This window comes from Thunnus albacares, chromosome 16 (genome assembly GCF_914725855.1).
Source record: "Thunnus albacares chromosome 16, fThuAlb1.1, whole genome shotgun sequence".
NCBI lineage: Eukaryota > Metazoa > Chordata > Actinopteri > Scombriformes > Scombridae > Thunnus > Thunnus albacares.
Genome location: NC_058121.1, coordinates 25,554,537 through 25,572,433, shown reverse-complemented (window position 1 = coordinate 25,572,433; position 17,897 = coordinate 25,554,537).

Genomic DNA, 17,897 nt, shown 5'->3' with positions numbered 1-17,897 from the left:
GCTGCTGTTGTACTCACATTCTCACCAAAACACTTCCCCCTCAGTTCTCAGGAACATTTACTTCAAAGATACAAAGAGAAACTAACAGGTCTCAGACCACTAAAACATCATCTTATCTGTTCTTTCCCAGCTGCTGCAGTATCACCAAGTTGCACCATGTTGAGCATCAAGAGTCAAAGTTTGACTCTTCACCTGTCTGTTCATGTGTGCTGTCAATCATCAACATATGACAGAATCCTAATTCTGTTTGAAAACATCCTTTATACTACTTTTTACTTATCGACATTGCAGTTATGTGGTATGTTCTTAACCACTATTGGGGTGCTGTTGGCTAATTTGAAGGGAAATCATTTGTCTTTGAATGCAAATACTGGTCCTGTGCACAGGATGTGAGACAACAATGTTTTTACATTTTAAAAGCATTATATGATGAGGTCATGATTATAAACTTTGAAATACAGGAAGTGTGTTGTGGTCTTGGTGGTGGGTGGAGAAGTTCAGCCTTAACTCCTACAATATCTAATCCTTTATGTATTTACTCTTGGCTGATTATAATATAAGAATTTATAAAGATTTATAAGATTATATAAGATACTGCAGATGTGAACGCCAGTTTGCTCGTAAAATACAAAAATGTTAAAATTGAAACAGAAGAGAAGCTAATATGCTCCGCCTACAAGAAGTTGATAACTTAGAAGTGAGAAAAATAGACTGAAGCCACAACAATGAGGAAGAGACACTTTACTCATGACAGGAAGTAGACAGTGTATTTCTCTGTATGAAGCACTAATAAGGACATTTTGAGAGTTAAGAGTGAGAGAAGAAGACAGAGAGAAAGACAGAGAAGCACCATGGTTGAACTCAGATGGATTAAAATGTCTTTATTTCTGATACTGGGGCTTCAGTTTACAGGTAAGATACAAAAATCTGCATTAATACCGATCGTACTTTATTGAATAACCATTTTACTGAGACAGTCAAATATGCTGTTTGTTTTTAACATTCACACTACAGTCATATTCTTATTTCAGTTCATTTATCACATTTCTCTCTCAAATTCTCAACAGCAGTAACTGGACAAACTCCCCTCTACATCACTGTCAGAGATGGAGATGAAGTCACTTTGTCTTGTGAAAATGTGATGACTGATCAGGATAAATGTGACAGTACTAACTGGCTCTTTGTTGGTTCAAGAAACACAGCAGCAGTAGAGTTGATTGAACTTGGACAGATTGGTAAAAATGCAAAAGCTAAATCAGACAGACTGAGTGTTACAGCGAACTGTTCTCTGGTTATAAAGAAGCTCACAGTTGAGGATGTTGGTCGTTACAGCTGCAGACAGTACAACAAATCAGGACAACAACAAGGTCAAGACTCTCAGGTTTATCTGTCTGTTGTTACCAGTGAGTATTTATATCATAATGTTTTCAGCTCAAACTGTCTTGTTAGAACAATATACTGAAACATTACAATAATTATGATTATGATTATGATTTGAGATTTAATTTGTCCAGCTGAGGATGCAAGAAAAGAAACAAAACCCAAAACATCAACACCAATAGGAATAAAGGAAAAAAGCAAATAATTAGAGCCAAACTCAACAGCATCTGCATGAAAATACAACACACAAACAACGTTCTTTTGTTCCAGTTCATCTCTCTGTCTCTTGTTCTTTTTTCATATGTTCAACAGCACCTAAAACCACTGATACTCCAACAAAACAACAAGGTAGAGACTTAATAACTTGTATCTCTCTCTTTCTCTCTTTTGATCAGGATTTTGATCAGAACTGAACTATGCAGTCAAAATGTTTCTAATATTTTCCAGATTGGGCAAAGTTCATCATTGTGGCTGTGGGTTTAGCATCACTCTTAATAATTGTTTTGGTGATCATCAGATGGAAGAAAACTAAAGGTGAGAACACTGACAGATGAAACTTTCATAAACAAGACATTTTGATAAACCTGGATTTTCACTGTGGAAGCTAAAGTCGATTCTTTTGTCTTTTCAGGGAAGAAAACACAGATGGATGAAAACATTGTGAGTTCACAAACTGAATTATTAAATGTTTATACAGTTATGACTTTTCAGAGAAAAACAGTGTTTATGGTATGTTGTTTTAAAGGAGACATATTCAGCACATTTCCAGGTCTATATTTATATTCTGGGGCTCTACTGGAATATCTTTGCATGATTTACAGTTAAAAACTCCTTATTTATCTTCTACTGGTCCTTTATGCAGCCCCTCAGTTCAGCCTCTGTCTGAAACAGGCTGTTTTAGCTCCTGTCTCTTTAAGACCCGTCTCCTGATGAGCCCACTCTGTTCTGATTGGTCAGCTTCAGGAAGCTTTGTCTGGCTCCACAGACTATGTAAACAAACAGTAGTGGTCAGATTTCACATCTTTTTCTTGTTCTTTACTTTAAATGTCAACTTTTCAAATACATCTGTACATGTTTGAGCTTAAATCTGATCCAAAATATCTGAAAGATTACGGAACGGACGGCTGTTTGTGTGAATATGTGAATGATGTGACGTCAGTTTGATGGGGAAGTAGAAGTAACTCTGCAAATGGAGCATTCATTACAGGCTGACTTTTGACTTTCAGGAAATATTTCTGCATACGTTCACCTCATGCTTTGAAACTTTGATTATATTAAACATAGACGTCTGACATTATAACAGTATATACTCAGTTTTGTACATATTTGTTCTCCAAAATATGACATGATGACTTTTAGCCTAATTTCCTTCTTTGAGAGAGAATAAAATAAGATTAGAAGAGAGAGTCAGTATAAATCCACATGTTACTGAGCAGCCATCATGTTGTCTTCACTGTGTAGGCTGATCCTGAAGATGGTGTTTCCTACGTCTCCATCAGCTTCCCCAAGAAGACCAACAGTAAAGCCCGGGTAAGCTGAGTGTTTGGTTACACTGGTGTTGTTGCTGAATGAAGGAAAAAGTTTGTCGGGAAGGAGAAAAGAAAAGAATATTTATTTTATTTCAGTTAATAAATAGAAGCAAAATGATGACTTTCAGATCTCTCAGCTCCTGTTGAGTTATGTTGTTATGCTTTTTCATGTCATTATGTGTAATTTATGTGTGTTGCTGTTTCCCTTTTGTTTCCCAGGTTGGTGGTGATGGTGATGATGAAGGTGTTGCAGTGACCTACAGCACTGTGAAAGCTTCCTCCTCTTCTGCTGGAGCCTCCACTGATCCCAGTAACCTCTATGCTACTATCAACTAACCCAACAAATAACAGATCACAGTGTTCATATCATTACATTTAATTTATAACTGATTAGTTGAAGCTTTCTGATGAGAAAATCAGTTTTTATTCCCAGAATATCAGTCAATTACCCTTTACTTCATAATAGAGACTGTATCTCTGTGGGGATTTTGTCTATACTGTCCAAACTTTATAGAGATTTTATCCTAATAATCAGTTATTTTTTTCAGTATATTAATGATTCACTGTTGGATATGACTTAAACATTTTTTTCTCTTCTATGTTGTATTTCTGTTAATAGCTTTTTGTCCAGAAAGGGATGTAGTAAGTTCTGATATCCTTAATGAACTCACTATCAGGCGCTTTATTGAGCTCATTGATGGTTGTACTAGTGTTGAGTGAAAGTTAAAATCTTAATTCTCACTGCTATTTTATTTCTTCTTATTATTTTTTTTTCTCTTTAAGCATTTATCTGATATTGTTTAGAGTGTTATAATTTATGTCTCTGTTCAGTTTATCTTGTTGTAGTAAAACAGTGTTGTGACGGCCCTCTGGCTTTGCCATGGCCCTGAGGTTTGTGTTTTGCCCTGCGGCTGCTGTGTGTCAGAGACTGTATTAGTGCAACTAGGTGCACCTGACCAGTCCATCCAGGATGTATTTAGGATCAGCCATCCTCACTCCTTCCTTCTGTCACTTCATGTTTTCTTTTGCTTGTTTGGTTTTGTTGCACTTCTCTTTAGTTCACACCATACAAGACTACACATTCACACATCCACTCACCAACATCACTGATCTACTGACTGAACATTTCATATATTTGATTAATATATTTTGTTGCAATTTCTTAAAATAAATGTAACTGATTGATTTTTTCTGTACAACCTTGTGTATTTCTCTTCATTTGTCACAGCCTGAGACCCTCAACATAACTGTCAAAAGGCAAACTGAGCAGAAGTGGGATGTGATCATGTGACATCCCTTACTTAGACTGAATAAATAGCGTTACCCTTGAGTCTTATTTTATAGAGCTGAATGAGTGAAATCTGTAAGAAATTTTAATACGTTGTAGATCTAGTAAAAGTTAACATTTTTAGTTTGGTGCATTATTTTAGAGTTAAAGATTATACATACATACATCACACACTCTTCTTGTTGCTGTTTATATGTGTGTAAGGCCACTGAGCATGTGTGGGAATGCGATTCTGTTTGCAGTGCTTTGCTAGGATATCACAACGTCTTGAAATGTAAATAACTTTAGTATAAAGTCAAGTATATGTTGCACAACAAGCTAGTGAAGCTCTGTAAACAGAACCATGTTCCTGCACATGCTCAGTGGCGTCTGCCTTACACAGAGCTCTCCTACTGGAAACATCCTACACATCCCTTTCTGGACAAAAAGTCCAGAAAGGGATGTAGTAAGTTAAGATATCCTTAATGAACTCACCATCAGGCACTTAATTGAGCTCAGTGATGGTTGTACTAGTGTTGAGTGAAAGTTAAAATCTTAATTTTCACTGCTATTATATTTCTTCTGGTTGTTTTTTTTCTCTTTAAGCATGTATATAATATTGTTTAATGAGTGTTATAATGTATGTCTCTATTCAGTTTGCTTTGTTGTGGTACAAAAGTGTCAAAAGGCAAACTGAGCAGAGATGTGATCATGTGACATCCCTTACTTGGACTGAATAAATGGTGTCACCCTTGAGAGTCAAATATTAAACATCTAAATGAGTAGAAAATGTAATAAATCTAAAAGGGTTGTAGATCTATTGTACAGTTTTACAGTTGAAATTCCATTTATGTTTCATGCTTCTTTCAGACTATTTTAGAAATTAACATTTGTGTTTGATGTATTATTAAAGAGTGAAAGATAAAGACAAATACACACACATACATCACACACTCTTCTTGTTGCTGTTGTTTTGTGTGTAAGGCCACTGAGCATGTGTGAGAATGTGGTTATGATATGTAGCATGACAAGCTAGTGAAGCTCTGTCAACAAAACCACGTTCCTGCACATGCTCAGTGGCGTCTGCCTTGAGAACTACTCTCTGGAGACTGGAGACAAAATAAGTAACCACTAAGTAGGTTATTAGTGATGACTGATTCACATACACACTTCTGGGACAAGCACAGACCAGTAAGCACACCAGTTATCATCAGAAACATACTGCTGGGGTCTCAGTGATGATTTTCAGAGATGAAAGTAGTCTCTTTGTCTGGTGCCTTGATAAAGTTTGGCCTGTCTGTTACTGTGAGCCTCTTGTGGTTGTGGTGTTTATCACGTCGTCATTACAGGCTAAAACCTCCAGAGCTCTGCTGCTGTTGTACTCACATTCTCACCAAAACACTTCCCCCTCAGTTCTCAGGAACATTTACTTCACAGATACAAAGAGGAACTAACAGGTCTCAGACCACTAAAACATCATCTTATCTGTTCTTTCCCAGCTGCTGCAGTATCACCAAGTTGCGCCATGTTGAGCATCAAGAGTCAAAGTTTGACTCTTCACCTGTCTGTTCATGTGTGCTGTCAATCATCAACATGAATCCTGTCACGACAGAATCCTAATTCAGTTTGAAAACATCCTTTATACTACTTTTTACTTATCGACATTGCAGTTATGTGGTATGTTCTTAACCACTATTGGGGTGCTGTTGGCTAATTATTAAAGGGAAATCATTTGTCTTTCAATGCAAATACTGGTCCTGTGCACAGGATGTGAGAAAACAATATTTTTACATTTTGAAAGCATTATATGATGAGGTCATGATTATAAACTGAATTACAGGAAGTGCGTTGTGGTCTTCGTGGTGGGTGGAGAAGTTCAGCCTTAACTCCTACAATATCTAATCCTTTATGCATTTACTCTTGGCTGATAATAATGTAAGAATGTATAAAGATTTATAAGATTATATAAGATATTGCAGATGTGAATGCCAGCCTGCTCGTAAAATACAGAAATGTTAAAATTGAAACAGAAGAGAAGCTAATATGCTCCGCCTACAAGAAGTTGATAACTTACAAGTGAGAAAAAAAGACTGAAGCCACAATGAGGAGGAGACACTTTACTCATGATAGGAAGTAGACAGTGTATTTCTCTGTATGAAGCACTAATAAGGACATTTTGAGAGCTAAGAGTGAGAGAAGAAGACAGAGAGAAAGACAGAGAAGCACGATGGTTGAACTCAGATGGATTAAAATGTCTTTATTTCTGATACTGTGGCTTCAGTTCACAGGTAAGATACAAAAATCTGCATTATTACCTTATTGTACTTTATTGAATAACTTTCATTTTACTGAGACAGTCAAATATGCTGTTTGTTTTTAACATTCACACTACAGTCATATTCTTATTTCAGTTCATTTATCACATTTCTCTCTCAAATTCTCAACAGCAGTAACTGGACAAACTTCCCTTGACATCACTGTCAGAGATGGAGATGAAGTCACTTTGTCTTGTGAAAATGTGATGACTGATCAGGATAAATGTGACAATACTACCTGGATCTTTAGTCATACAAGGAGAGCAAAAGTAGAGCTGATTGAACTTGGGCAGATTGGTAAAAATGCCAAAGCTAAATCAGACAGACTGAGTGTTACAGTGAACTGTTCTCTGGTTATAAAGAAGGTCACAGTTGAGGATGTTGGTTGTTACACCTGCAGACAGTTCAAATCAGGACAACAACAAGGTCAAGACTCTCGGGTTTATCTGTCTGTTGTTACCAGTGAGTATTTACATCTTAATGTTTTCAGCTCAAACTGTCTTGTTAGAACAATATACTGAAACATTACAATAATTATGATCACAGTGATGAAGTTAATTTTACTCTTGTTGTCTTTCTCTCACAATATCTCCATCTTCACCAGTGACTGAACATAAGGACACTGATAAGGTGACGTTAAACTGCTCTGTGTCGACATATGAACAGTGTGAACAGACAGTGAAGTGGGTGTATGAGGGTAATGATTGGGATGTGAACACTCAGCACATGAAGGAGTCACAGTCTTCTTGCTTTGTCACTGTGACGTTTATAACTTCCCATCTTGCTGAGACGTCAAAGTATTCTGAGTTATTCAAGTGTAGCGTGACACATATTAACACTGGAAAAGTGCAACTGTTTGCCTTCAGCCCTCAGTCTTCAGGTGAGAAATCTGCCTCATTTAGTTTCTCTTTTTTGTTTGTAGATGATGATTATGTGGTATTTTTTCACCACAGTTTGTTAGTTTTTGAGATTTAATTTGTTCAGCTGAGGATGCAAGAAAAGAAACAAAACCCAAAACATCAACACCAATAGGAATAAAGGAAAAAAGCAAATAATTAGAGCCAAACTCAACAGCATCTGCATGAAAATACAACACACAAACAATGTTCTTTTGTTCCAGTTCATCTCTCTGTCTCTTGTTCTTTTTTCATATGTTCAGGTGAGGACACTAAAAGAGCTGCAACAACAAAATCAACACCAATAAAATCAACAACAACAACAAAATTACCAACAACTACATCAACACCAACATTGAAATCAACAAGACAACAAGGTAGTGATTTAACAACTTGTATCTCTGAGTGTAAAGTATGAATGTCAGACTGAGTCTTGGCTGTGGGTGGAGATATTCTTTTATTCAGTTCATCTCAGTCAGTGTGTTCACACACATGTCTGAGTCTCAAACCTTGTTGTTGCTCACTGTTCTCTCTCTTTCTGTCTTTCAGCCTTTGATGTTTAAAGTACAAAACAGATAGAAGAGAAATATTTCTAAATGTCATTTGTAGATTTGTATTTTTGATGCTTCCTGTAGCAACATACACTTAGCACCAGAGTTCACAGATCAGTTAAAATATTGAACTATATTGTACTAATATTGTAATGAAGCAGTGATAAATGTAACATTTTCCAGTTAAAAAAAGCACAAGTGCTGTATATACTGTATTTCTCTCATATTTTAACTACAGGAGTTTAAACAGTGACAAATGTTTTTAATATTTTAGATTTTGCAGTTTTTAGAAAACACTGGCATATTTTAAAATCGGACCCTGAACTAGCCCCAATTTTTTAAAGATCTGCCACTTTTTGTGTACAAATGGAGGGAAAACTTGAGAGACCTACTGGTCCATGCTGATTTTGCACATCACAAGTCTACGCAACCTACACAACAGAGGCTTTTATGCTCCCAACCAGATGGTTACTACCGTTGTGGTAGCTGTGCACACTGCAATAATACTTACAAAACTAACAGTTTTTGTCGTCCTCACACGAATAAAAAGTGTCAGTAATTATGCTTCCACACATGTTGTGTACATGCTACATTGTCCATGTGGTCTAGTGTATGTAGGCAAAACCACCAGAAAGCTGAAACAACGTATAAGTGAACATAAAAGTGCTAAACGTAGGAATGACAGAGGTTATCCTGTAGCTGTACATTTCAATGATGCAAAACATGACATTTCAACTTAACGTTTTGTGGCATTGAAGAAGTCAGCCTACTGTGTAGACGGGAGATCATGACTTATATTATATTATATTATTTATATATATATATATAATATTATTATTTTTTTGTCTCTTCACCTTTCTTGTCCAGGGACAGATTCTAGGTGACAGTTTTTTCAAGCTCCAACCAGATTTGAATTAGAAATTGAAAATACTGTGTATGTTTATCTTTTGAATGGTAGGTTTTCTTTGTTGTGACTGTGTGCATTTTAAGCTATGTATAATGTGCATTTCCTATTTCTTTGTCTATTTATACCTTCGGTATAGAGAGCCATAATGTGATTTTGTATGATGATTGATTAAATGAGTGATGTCATTCTGTTGTGTGACCTGATTGGTCCACGTGGGTCAACCAACCTTTTTAAGATGGTCTCTCCTTTTGTCTTGTGATATAACCTGATGAAGGTCTGTGTACAGAGACATTTTTCTAAATAAATCTCCTCTAATTGCAAGTACAGGAGACAGTGTGCAGGAATTCTTTGTTCTGTCATTAGTTGTACAGAAAAAGTTATTTTTCAGTAACTGTCATTTTGGATTGTTTTTAACATGTTTGCTGAAAGTGACATATGTATGCGTGTGTACATATGTATATATATATATATATACATATATATGTATATGTGTATGTATATACACACACACGATCACTTTCTTAAAAATAAATATAATTGATTGATTTTTTCAGTGCAACCTTGTGTATTTCCCTTCATTTGTCACAGCCTGAGACCCTCAACATAACTGTCAGAAGGCAAAATGAGATTCATATTTAAAAGAGCTGAATGACTGAAAACCATTTGCAAATCTAAAGAGGTTGTAGATCTAGTAAAAATTTTTAGTTTGGTGCATTATTTTAGAGTTAAAGATTAAAGCAAATACACATACATCACACACTCTTCTTGTTGCTGTTGTTTTGTGTGTAAGGCCACTGAGCATGTGCGAGAATGCGGTTGTGGTTGGACAAGCAAGTGAAGCTCTGTCAACGAAACCGTGTTCCTGCACATGCTCAGTGACGTCTGCCTTGAGAACTACTCTCTGGATACTGGAGACAAAACATGACTGAGCATAAGGACACTGATAAGGTGACGTTAAACTGCTCTGTGTCGACATATGGACAGTGTAGACAGACAGTGAAGTGGGTGTATGAGGGTAATTATTTGGATGTGAACACTCAGCACATGAAGGAGTCACAGTCTTCTTGCTTTGCCACTGTGATGTTTACAACTTCCCATCTTGCTGAGACGTCAAAGTATTCTGAGTTATTCAAGTGTAACGTGACAGATAAAAACACTGGAAAAGTGCAACTGTTTGCCTTCAGCCCTCAGTCTTCAGGTGAGAAATCTGCCTCATTTAGTTTCTCTTTTTTGTGTGTAGATGATAATTATGTGGTATTTTTTCACCACAGTTTGTTGGTTTTTGAGATTTAATTTGTCCAGCTGAGGATGCAAGAAAAGAAACAAAACCCAAAACATCAACACCAATAGGAATAAAGGAAAAAAGCAAATAATTAGAGCCAAACTCAACAGCATCTGCATGAAAATACAACACACAAACAACGTTCTTTTGTTCCAGTTCATCTCTCTGCCTGTCTGTTGTTCTTTTTTCATATGTCCAGGTGAGGACACTAAAAGAGCTGCAACAACAAAATCAACACCAATGAAATCAACACCAACAATGAAATCAACAATAGCAACAATGGAAAAGAGCACAAAGGCAACGATGAACCAAACAGCACCTACAACCACTGATACTCTAACAAAACAACAAGGTAGTGATTTAACAACTTGTATCTCTGAGTGTAAAGTATGAATGTCAGACTGAGTCTTGGCTGTGGGTGGAGATATTCTCTTATTCAGTTAATCTCAGTCAGTGTGTTCACACACATGTCTGAGTCTCAAACCTTGTTGTTGCTCACTGTTCTCTCTCTTTCTGTCTCTCAGCCTTTGATGTTTAAAGTACAAAACAGATAGAAGAGAAATATTTCTAAATGTCATAAGTAGATTTGTATTTTTGATGCTTCCTATCTGTAGCAACATACACTTAGCACCAAAGTTCACAGTTCAGTTCAAATATTGAACTATATTGTACTAATATTGTAATGAAGCAGTGATTAATATAACATATTTCCGGTTAAAAAAAGCACAAGTGCTGTATATACTGTATTTCTCTCATCTTTTAACTGCAGGAGTTTAAACAGTGACAAATGATTTTAATGTTTTATATTTTGCAGTTTTGTTGAGGTTCCTCATCGTGTCTGTGGGTTTAGCAGCTCTCTCAATAACTGTTGTGTCAGTCAACATATGGACCAGAACTAAAGGTGAGAACATTCACAGAACTTTTATAAACAAGAAGTTTTGATGGTCCTGGATTTCTACTAATGAAGCTAAACTCGACTCTGTTTTTGTGTTTTCAGGGAACAAAACACAGATGGATGACAATGCTGTGAGTTTTAAAACTGAATATTCAAATGTTTATGTTTGTGGTAGTTCACTATTTACTGTGATTCTGTAAAGAGAATAAGAATAAACAGTGTTGACTGTATTAGTCTGAAACAAAGGTTGTTTATTTGTTCTTTTTAATCTCAGAATCTCAGGTGTGTTGTGTTGTTTTTCACAGGTGCATAATGATGAAGATGAAGATGAAGGTACGGTGAACTATGAAAACGTTGGAGAACCTTCTGCTTCTGTCAGACTCCACTGATCAACAACTTTCACACCAACATCAACTCACCAGAGTCCACCGCAGTTAAATAACATTTCATCAGATTTTACAGAGTAGTTTAGACAAAAAAGATCATTTTGTGTTGTGTTGGGTTTAGGTGAGTGATTCTTTTTTAAACTACAGCACTTGTCAAACTTTTCATCTTTTAAAAAAATGTTTAATTCTTTCTTATTGCTTTTTACATGTTTGTTTGTTTCAGTTTTATCATTATTTAGTAGCTCAGACTAATTCATTATTGGCCTCTCTGTCAGAGTTTATTGATTTCTTTATTAAGCCATATGTTGTCACTTTACCAGCATATATTAGACATTCCACTGATTATATTAACAACATTTCATGTCTTACTGACTTATCTGATGATACTCTCTTAGTGATGTTGGATATTGCCAGCCTTTACACGAATATGTCACACGACGGTATTTTGGAGGCTTTACACTTTTATCTTCAGAACTGGGACAATACGTTGTTCTGCCTAATTAGTTCATCATTGATTTAGCTACTCTTGTCATGAAGAACAATTATTTTTAGTTTAATGGAGATTTGTATTTACAAGTGTCTGGGATGAGCATGGGTTCTATTTGTTTGCCTAATTATGCCAATCTGTTTGTTGTTTTTTTAAGAGAAATCGTGAATCGCTTGAATCTTTTCACCTTATTGAATATCTTTAATAGCAACTTGAAATTTACAATGGATTATAATGAGGAAAAAGTTCATTTTTTTGACATGTGGGTCATAAAAAACAAGTGCACAGTATCCACTACCTTATAGCGTAAGGAAACAGACAAGAATACTCTTTTGTTAGCAAGCAGTTTTCATCCCACCTCACTCAAGAGAGGTCATCCCAAAAGTCAATATTTTAGACTCTGAAGAATATGCAATACTACCGAAGATTTTATGAAACAAGCTGATGATTTGTCCAGCGTGAGTATCCTACTGAATGGATTAATAAGGTTTATGAAACGGCATTGAGAAAACCCTGCTGGCAACTGTTGAGAAAAAGTGAGAAAAAAGAAAAGAGATTTTCTGTAACTTGTATTACCTCCTATTCTCCCCACTCACATGCCATAAAATCAGTTTTTAGAAAACACTGGCATATTTTAAAATTGGACCCTGAACTAGCCCCGATTTTTTAAAGATCTGCCACTTTTTGTGTACCAATGGGGGGAAAACTTGAGAGACCTACTGGTCCATGCTGATTTTGCACATCACAAGTCTACGCAACCTACACAACAGAAGCTTTTATGCTCCCAACCAGATGGTTACTACTGTTGTGGTAGCTGTGCACACTGCAATAATACTTACAAAACTAACAGCTTTTGTCATCCTCATACAAACAAAGTATTTCCCATAAAAAGTGTCAGTAATTATGCTTCCACACATGTTGAATACATGCTATGTTGTCCATGTGGTCTAGTGTATGTAGGCAAAACCACCAGAAAGCTGAAACAACATATAAGTGAACATAAAAGTGCTATATGTAGGAATGACAGAGATTATCCTGTAGCTGTACATTTCAATGATGCAAAACATGACATTTCAACTTTACTTTTTTGTGGCACTGAAAAAGTCAGCCTACTGTGTAGAGGGGTGATCATGACTTGTTAAAAAGATTTGAAGCTTTTTGTATCTTTACTGTACAGACCTTGTCACCCAAGGGTTTGAATGATGAGCTACTTCTTAATGTGATGTTATGACAGGGGATTTTTTTGATATACCATCTATTTTAGACTCATCTTGATTGAATTTATTATTAGACATTTTTGTCTTCATTTTCTTATTGGTGTCTTCGTAAATATATATATAATATTTTTTTTTCTCTAATTCTGTCTCTTCACCTTTCTTGTCCAGGGACAGATTCTAGGAGACAGTTTTTTCAAGCTCCAACCAGATTTGAATTAGAAACTGAAAATACTGTGTATGTTTATCTTTGGAATGGTGGCTTTTTGTTGTTGTGACTGTGTGCATTTTAAACTATGTATAATGTGCATTTTGTATTTCTTTGTCTATTTATACTGTTGGCATAGAGAGCCATGATGTGATTTTGTATGATGACTGATTAAATGAGTGATGTCATTCTGTTGTGTGACCTGATTGGTCCACACAGGTCAACCAACCTTTTTAGGTGGTTATATATATATAAACACATAGATACATAGATATACTATATGTAATTAATATATGTCAATGTTATGTTAATGCTATTTTGTTTCCTTGACTCTTGATGCTTTGGCAATATTGTTGTTGTGACATGCACACCAATAAAGTGAATTTGAGTTTGAAAAAATTTGACATGTTTTAAATTGTGTAGAATAGACTTAACTGAGCTGGGAGCTCTAATAGAGTCAGTAACTGTCTTCTCTTTATTATAACTGATATTATACTACTGGCCAGTATTTCTCTATGTTTCCTTGCTGAGCTGCAGATGACGGATGATAACACAAAGACGGAAACTTTGGGAGATTCCCACTTGATTTGAAAAACTGAGACTGCTGAAGCCTCATATTAACTTCAGATTAATTTAAGAATACATTTTTTACAGAATGAGGAGTTTGTTCCCATCTCTGACACTGGAAGCATGTTAGAGGCTAACAAAACCTGTTCCAATGTATGTGAGCACCTGACTGTTGTTTAAAGACAGACCTGAAAAAATGCCTCCCTTCATACTGTACATTGCTGTTGTAATAATTTTATGTTTATGGTACCTTTTTCTAAATAAGCTTTCTTGCACAGACATAAATATAAATCCCTTTTGTAAGATAGAGAATACGTTCAGTCATCTGGTAACTACAAATCTGAGCAGACACAAAAATGACGTGGTGTTCCTCAGGGGTCAATTCTCGGGCCTCTTCTGATCAATCTCTGCATGCTCCGACTAATTCAAAACATGCAAACATTTCAAGAATATAAATACAAATACTCTACAATAGTGAACAAGTGCGGTGATGCAAAAGTTTGTGGCCTTGACATAATTTGTAGGTTGGAGAAAAATATAAAAACATGTCTGCTTTGACCTTTGTGACCTTTAAAGGTTCAAATGTTTTATCAGTTTTGGTCACACCTGAAGTCACATTTTGATGATGAACATGAAACATCAGGTCTGCCTCTAATAAATCCAGCTTGTGTGTTCTCCATGTTGTTACAATATATTTGTGCCTTGTAGTTGTTGTTGTCTGACATTCAGTTTGTCAGTGATTGTTTGAGTTATAAGGAGAGGCAGATGTTTGCTAGCAGTGAGCTGTCAGCATTTTTTATCTTATTCTGAAGAATAGTAGTGATGCAGTTATAATACTTGCTGATTATTCCATATGTTTTAAAACTTGTTAACTTAGGACTTTCATGGAAAACTGCTGCACTGCTGATCATTGCTATTGCTGATATAAGTGTCGATAAACTTACTAAACTGAAAACTAAACTGAATTACATATCTCCCAGCTGCATCAGAGAGTCAATCACTAGAGTATGAAAGACTCTTTTCACCTACTATGATATATAAATGCACAATAGTATCATGTAAAGTGCTGCACTGCAATGGGACAGAATTTCTACAGGAGCAACCACTAGATGGCAGCTCAAGCAGGATTTTTATCCTGGCTGTAGTTACTCTGTAAGGAACTTTTAACTGTCATTGGGTTAACCATGTCTTAGAGCAGTGCACTCTGTGTAGCTAAATACAGCTTGTTCATTATCTTTCAGTGATTGAGTTGTTTTCAAAACAACTGAAATGAGTGTCTCTTTGTCTTTTACCTTGATGAAGTGTGACCTGTCTGTTCTTGCAAGCCTAAATTTTGGGCTGGTTCTTGCAGTAAAGTCAGAAAGATAACTGTGATAATGTCTGTTTAGAGGAGACATATTATGTTATCCTTATTTTCAGACATATATATAATATCACAATATCAGATGTTCATGTTAAAAGTGGCCGACGTGTCAAACAACGAGGTAAACATATGTAGCAGTAATCCCTGTGCACAAAAAGCAGTGACTTAAGACTGCTCTGAACTCTAAGTTTCCAAGGTTTTTTTCTACTTTCAGCCCGAGCTGACGGCAGTTTCATGACGGATTTCTTTATATGGACATCTGCTACATGCACAGCATGCAAATTCGCTGTTCTGCTCCAGGAGTAGTCAGCCAAGCCATGAGTCCATTACACAGCACAGCAAAGTAAAATAAGTAGTTTACTTGTTGGAGGTGTGCTGGTTGTCTGCAGATCTTCATAAAACATCTCACTGTGACTGTTTCTGCTTTTACTATTCTTCCCTGGGTTATGTCTAACTGATCCGCTGAACAAATAGCTCCAAATATCTCCATATGTTGGTGTTTAGCACCACTAATGAAGCTCCACTAATTCAGTGAGGAACACGTTTCACTTCCTGTAAATTATTCACAATAAAAGTCTCCCGTTATTTAGTCATTTAAAAGCTTTTAATTTGAAGCAGTAAAACAGGAAATGTCTGGTTTACATTGATGGTAAAGTTACACAACGCTGATACTTAAAGCTGGCCAATCAGAACAGAGTGGGCTCATGGGGAGGGGGGCCTTAAAGAGACAGGAGCTAAAAGGGAGCGTAAAGAGAAACTGTGTACATGGAGGGGCTGCATAAAGGCCCAGTATGAGATAAGTAATGAGTTTTTTGAACTGTGAATCATGCAGAGCTACTCCAGTTGAGTCCAACAATAAAGATTTAGAGCTGAAATAAGCATAATAGGTCCTCTTTAATTATTGCTCGTCCCACTAACTCGACTCAACCTGGGATCAGGAAAATGTAAGTTTTTAAAGATTTATTCATTGCTAACATATATTTTTGTGTCAAAAGAGTAGACAGGTGAACATAACCAATATTAACCAACACTGGGGAGAAAAATGACAAAAAAAAGTCTTTTGTTAAAGTGAAATCATTTGCCTTAAAATGCAAATACTGCTACTGCACACAAGGCGTGAGAGAACAATGTTTTCACATTTTAAAAGCATCACATGTTGAGGTCATGTTTATAAATACAAGCTTTGAAATACAGCAGTGGAAAGGAAGTGGTCTTGGTGGTGAGTAGGTGGAGACATTCACTCTTAACTCCTACAATATGTAATCATTTATGTATTTATTATTGGCTGCTTATAATATAAGATATTTTATAGATTTCTAAGATTATATAAGATACTGCAGATGTGAGCACCAGCTTGCTATAAAATGCAAAAACATTCAAATTTAAAGAGAAGAGAAGCTAATATGCTCCGCCTACAAACTGTCTTGTTAGAACAATATACTGAAACATTACAATAATTATTATTGTATTATTATATATTACACACACATGTCTGAGTCTCAAACCCTGTTCTCTCTCTTTCTGTCTCTCAGCCTTTGACATCATTTAAAGTACAAAAAAGATAGAAGAGAAATATTTTTAAATGTCATAAGAAGATTTGTATTTTTGGTGCTTCCTATCTCCAGAAACATACACTTAGCACCAGAGTTCACAGTTTAGTTCAAATATTGAACTATATTGTACTAATATTGTAATGAAGCAATGATAAATATAACATTTTTCATGTTGTAAAAAGCACAAGTGCTGTATATACTGTATTTCACTCATCTTTTAATTACAGGAGTTTGAACAGTGACAAATGTTTCTAATGTTTTAGACTTTCAAGTTCGGTTGAGGTTCATCATCGTGTCTGTGGGTTTAGCAGCTCTCTCAATAACTGTTGTGTCAGTCAACATATGGACCAGAACTAAAGGTGAGAACATTCACAGAACTAACAAGAAGTTTTGATGAACCCAGATTTTTACCAATTAAGCTGAACTCTGTTTTTGTGTTTTCAGGGAACAAAACACAGATGGATGACAATGCTGTGAGTTTTAAAACTGAATATTCAAATGTTTATGTTTGTGGTAGTTCACTATTTACTGTGATTCTGTAAAGAGAATAAGAATAAACAGTGTTGACTGTATTAGTCTGAAACAAAGGTTGTTTATTTGTTCTATTTTATCTCAGAATCCCAGGTGTGTTGTGTTGTTTTTCACAGGTGCATAATGATGAAGATGAAGGTACGGTGAGAACATTCACAGAACTTTTATAAACAAGAAGTTTTGATGATCCTGGATTTTTACTGATAAAGCTAAACTTGATTTTTTTTGTCTTTTCAGGGAACAAAACACAGATCAGTGACAATGCTGTGAGTTTTAAAACTGAACTGACAAAATGATATTCAGTGTTGTATCATGATCGAGGGCTGCTTGTTGGCCACAGCGAAGCAGAAAAAATCACATTGTGTGGTTGCTCTTGGAAATCTGTGATATATTGTGTGTTCAAGAGACATTCTTAGCTAAACAGGAGATATGAATGCTGATGTCTCTGATGTTAATTCCTCAATTGCTAACTTAATGCAGTTTTGCTATGATGGTGATTTGATCCTCACTAGCAAGGTTCTTATGCCTGATAATAGCTATAAGTATATCAGTGAAGCTTGGCACAC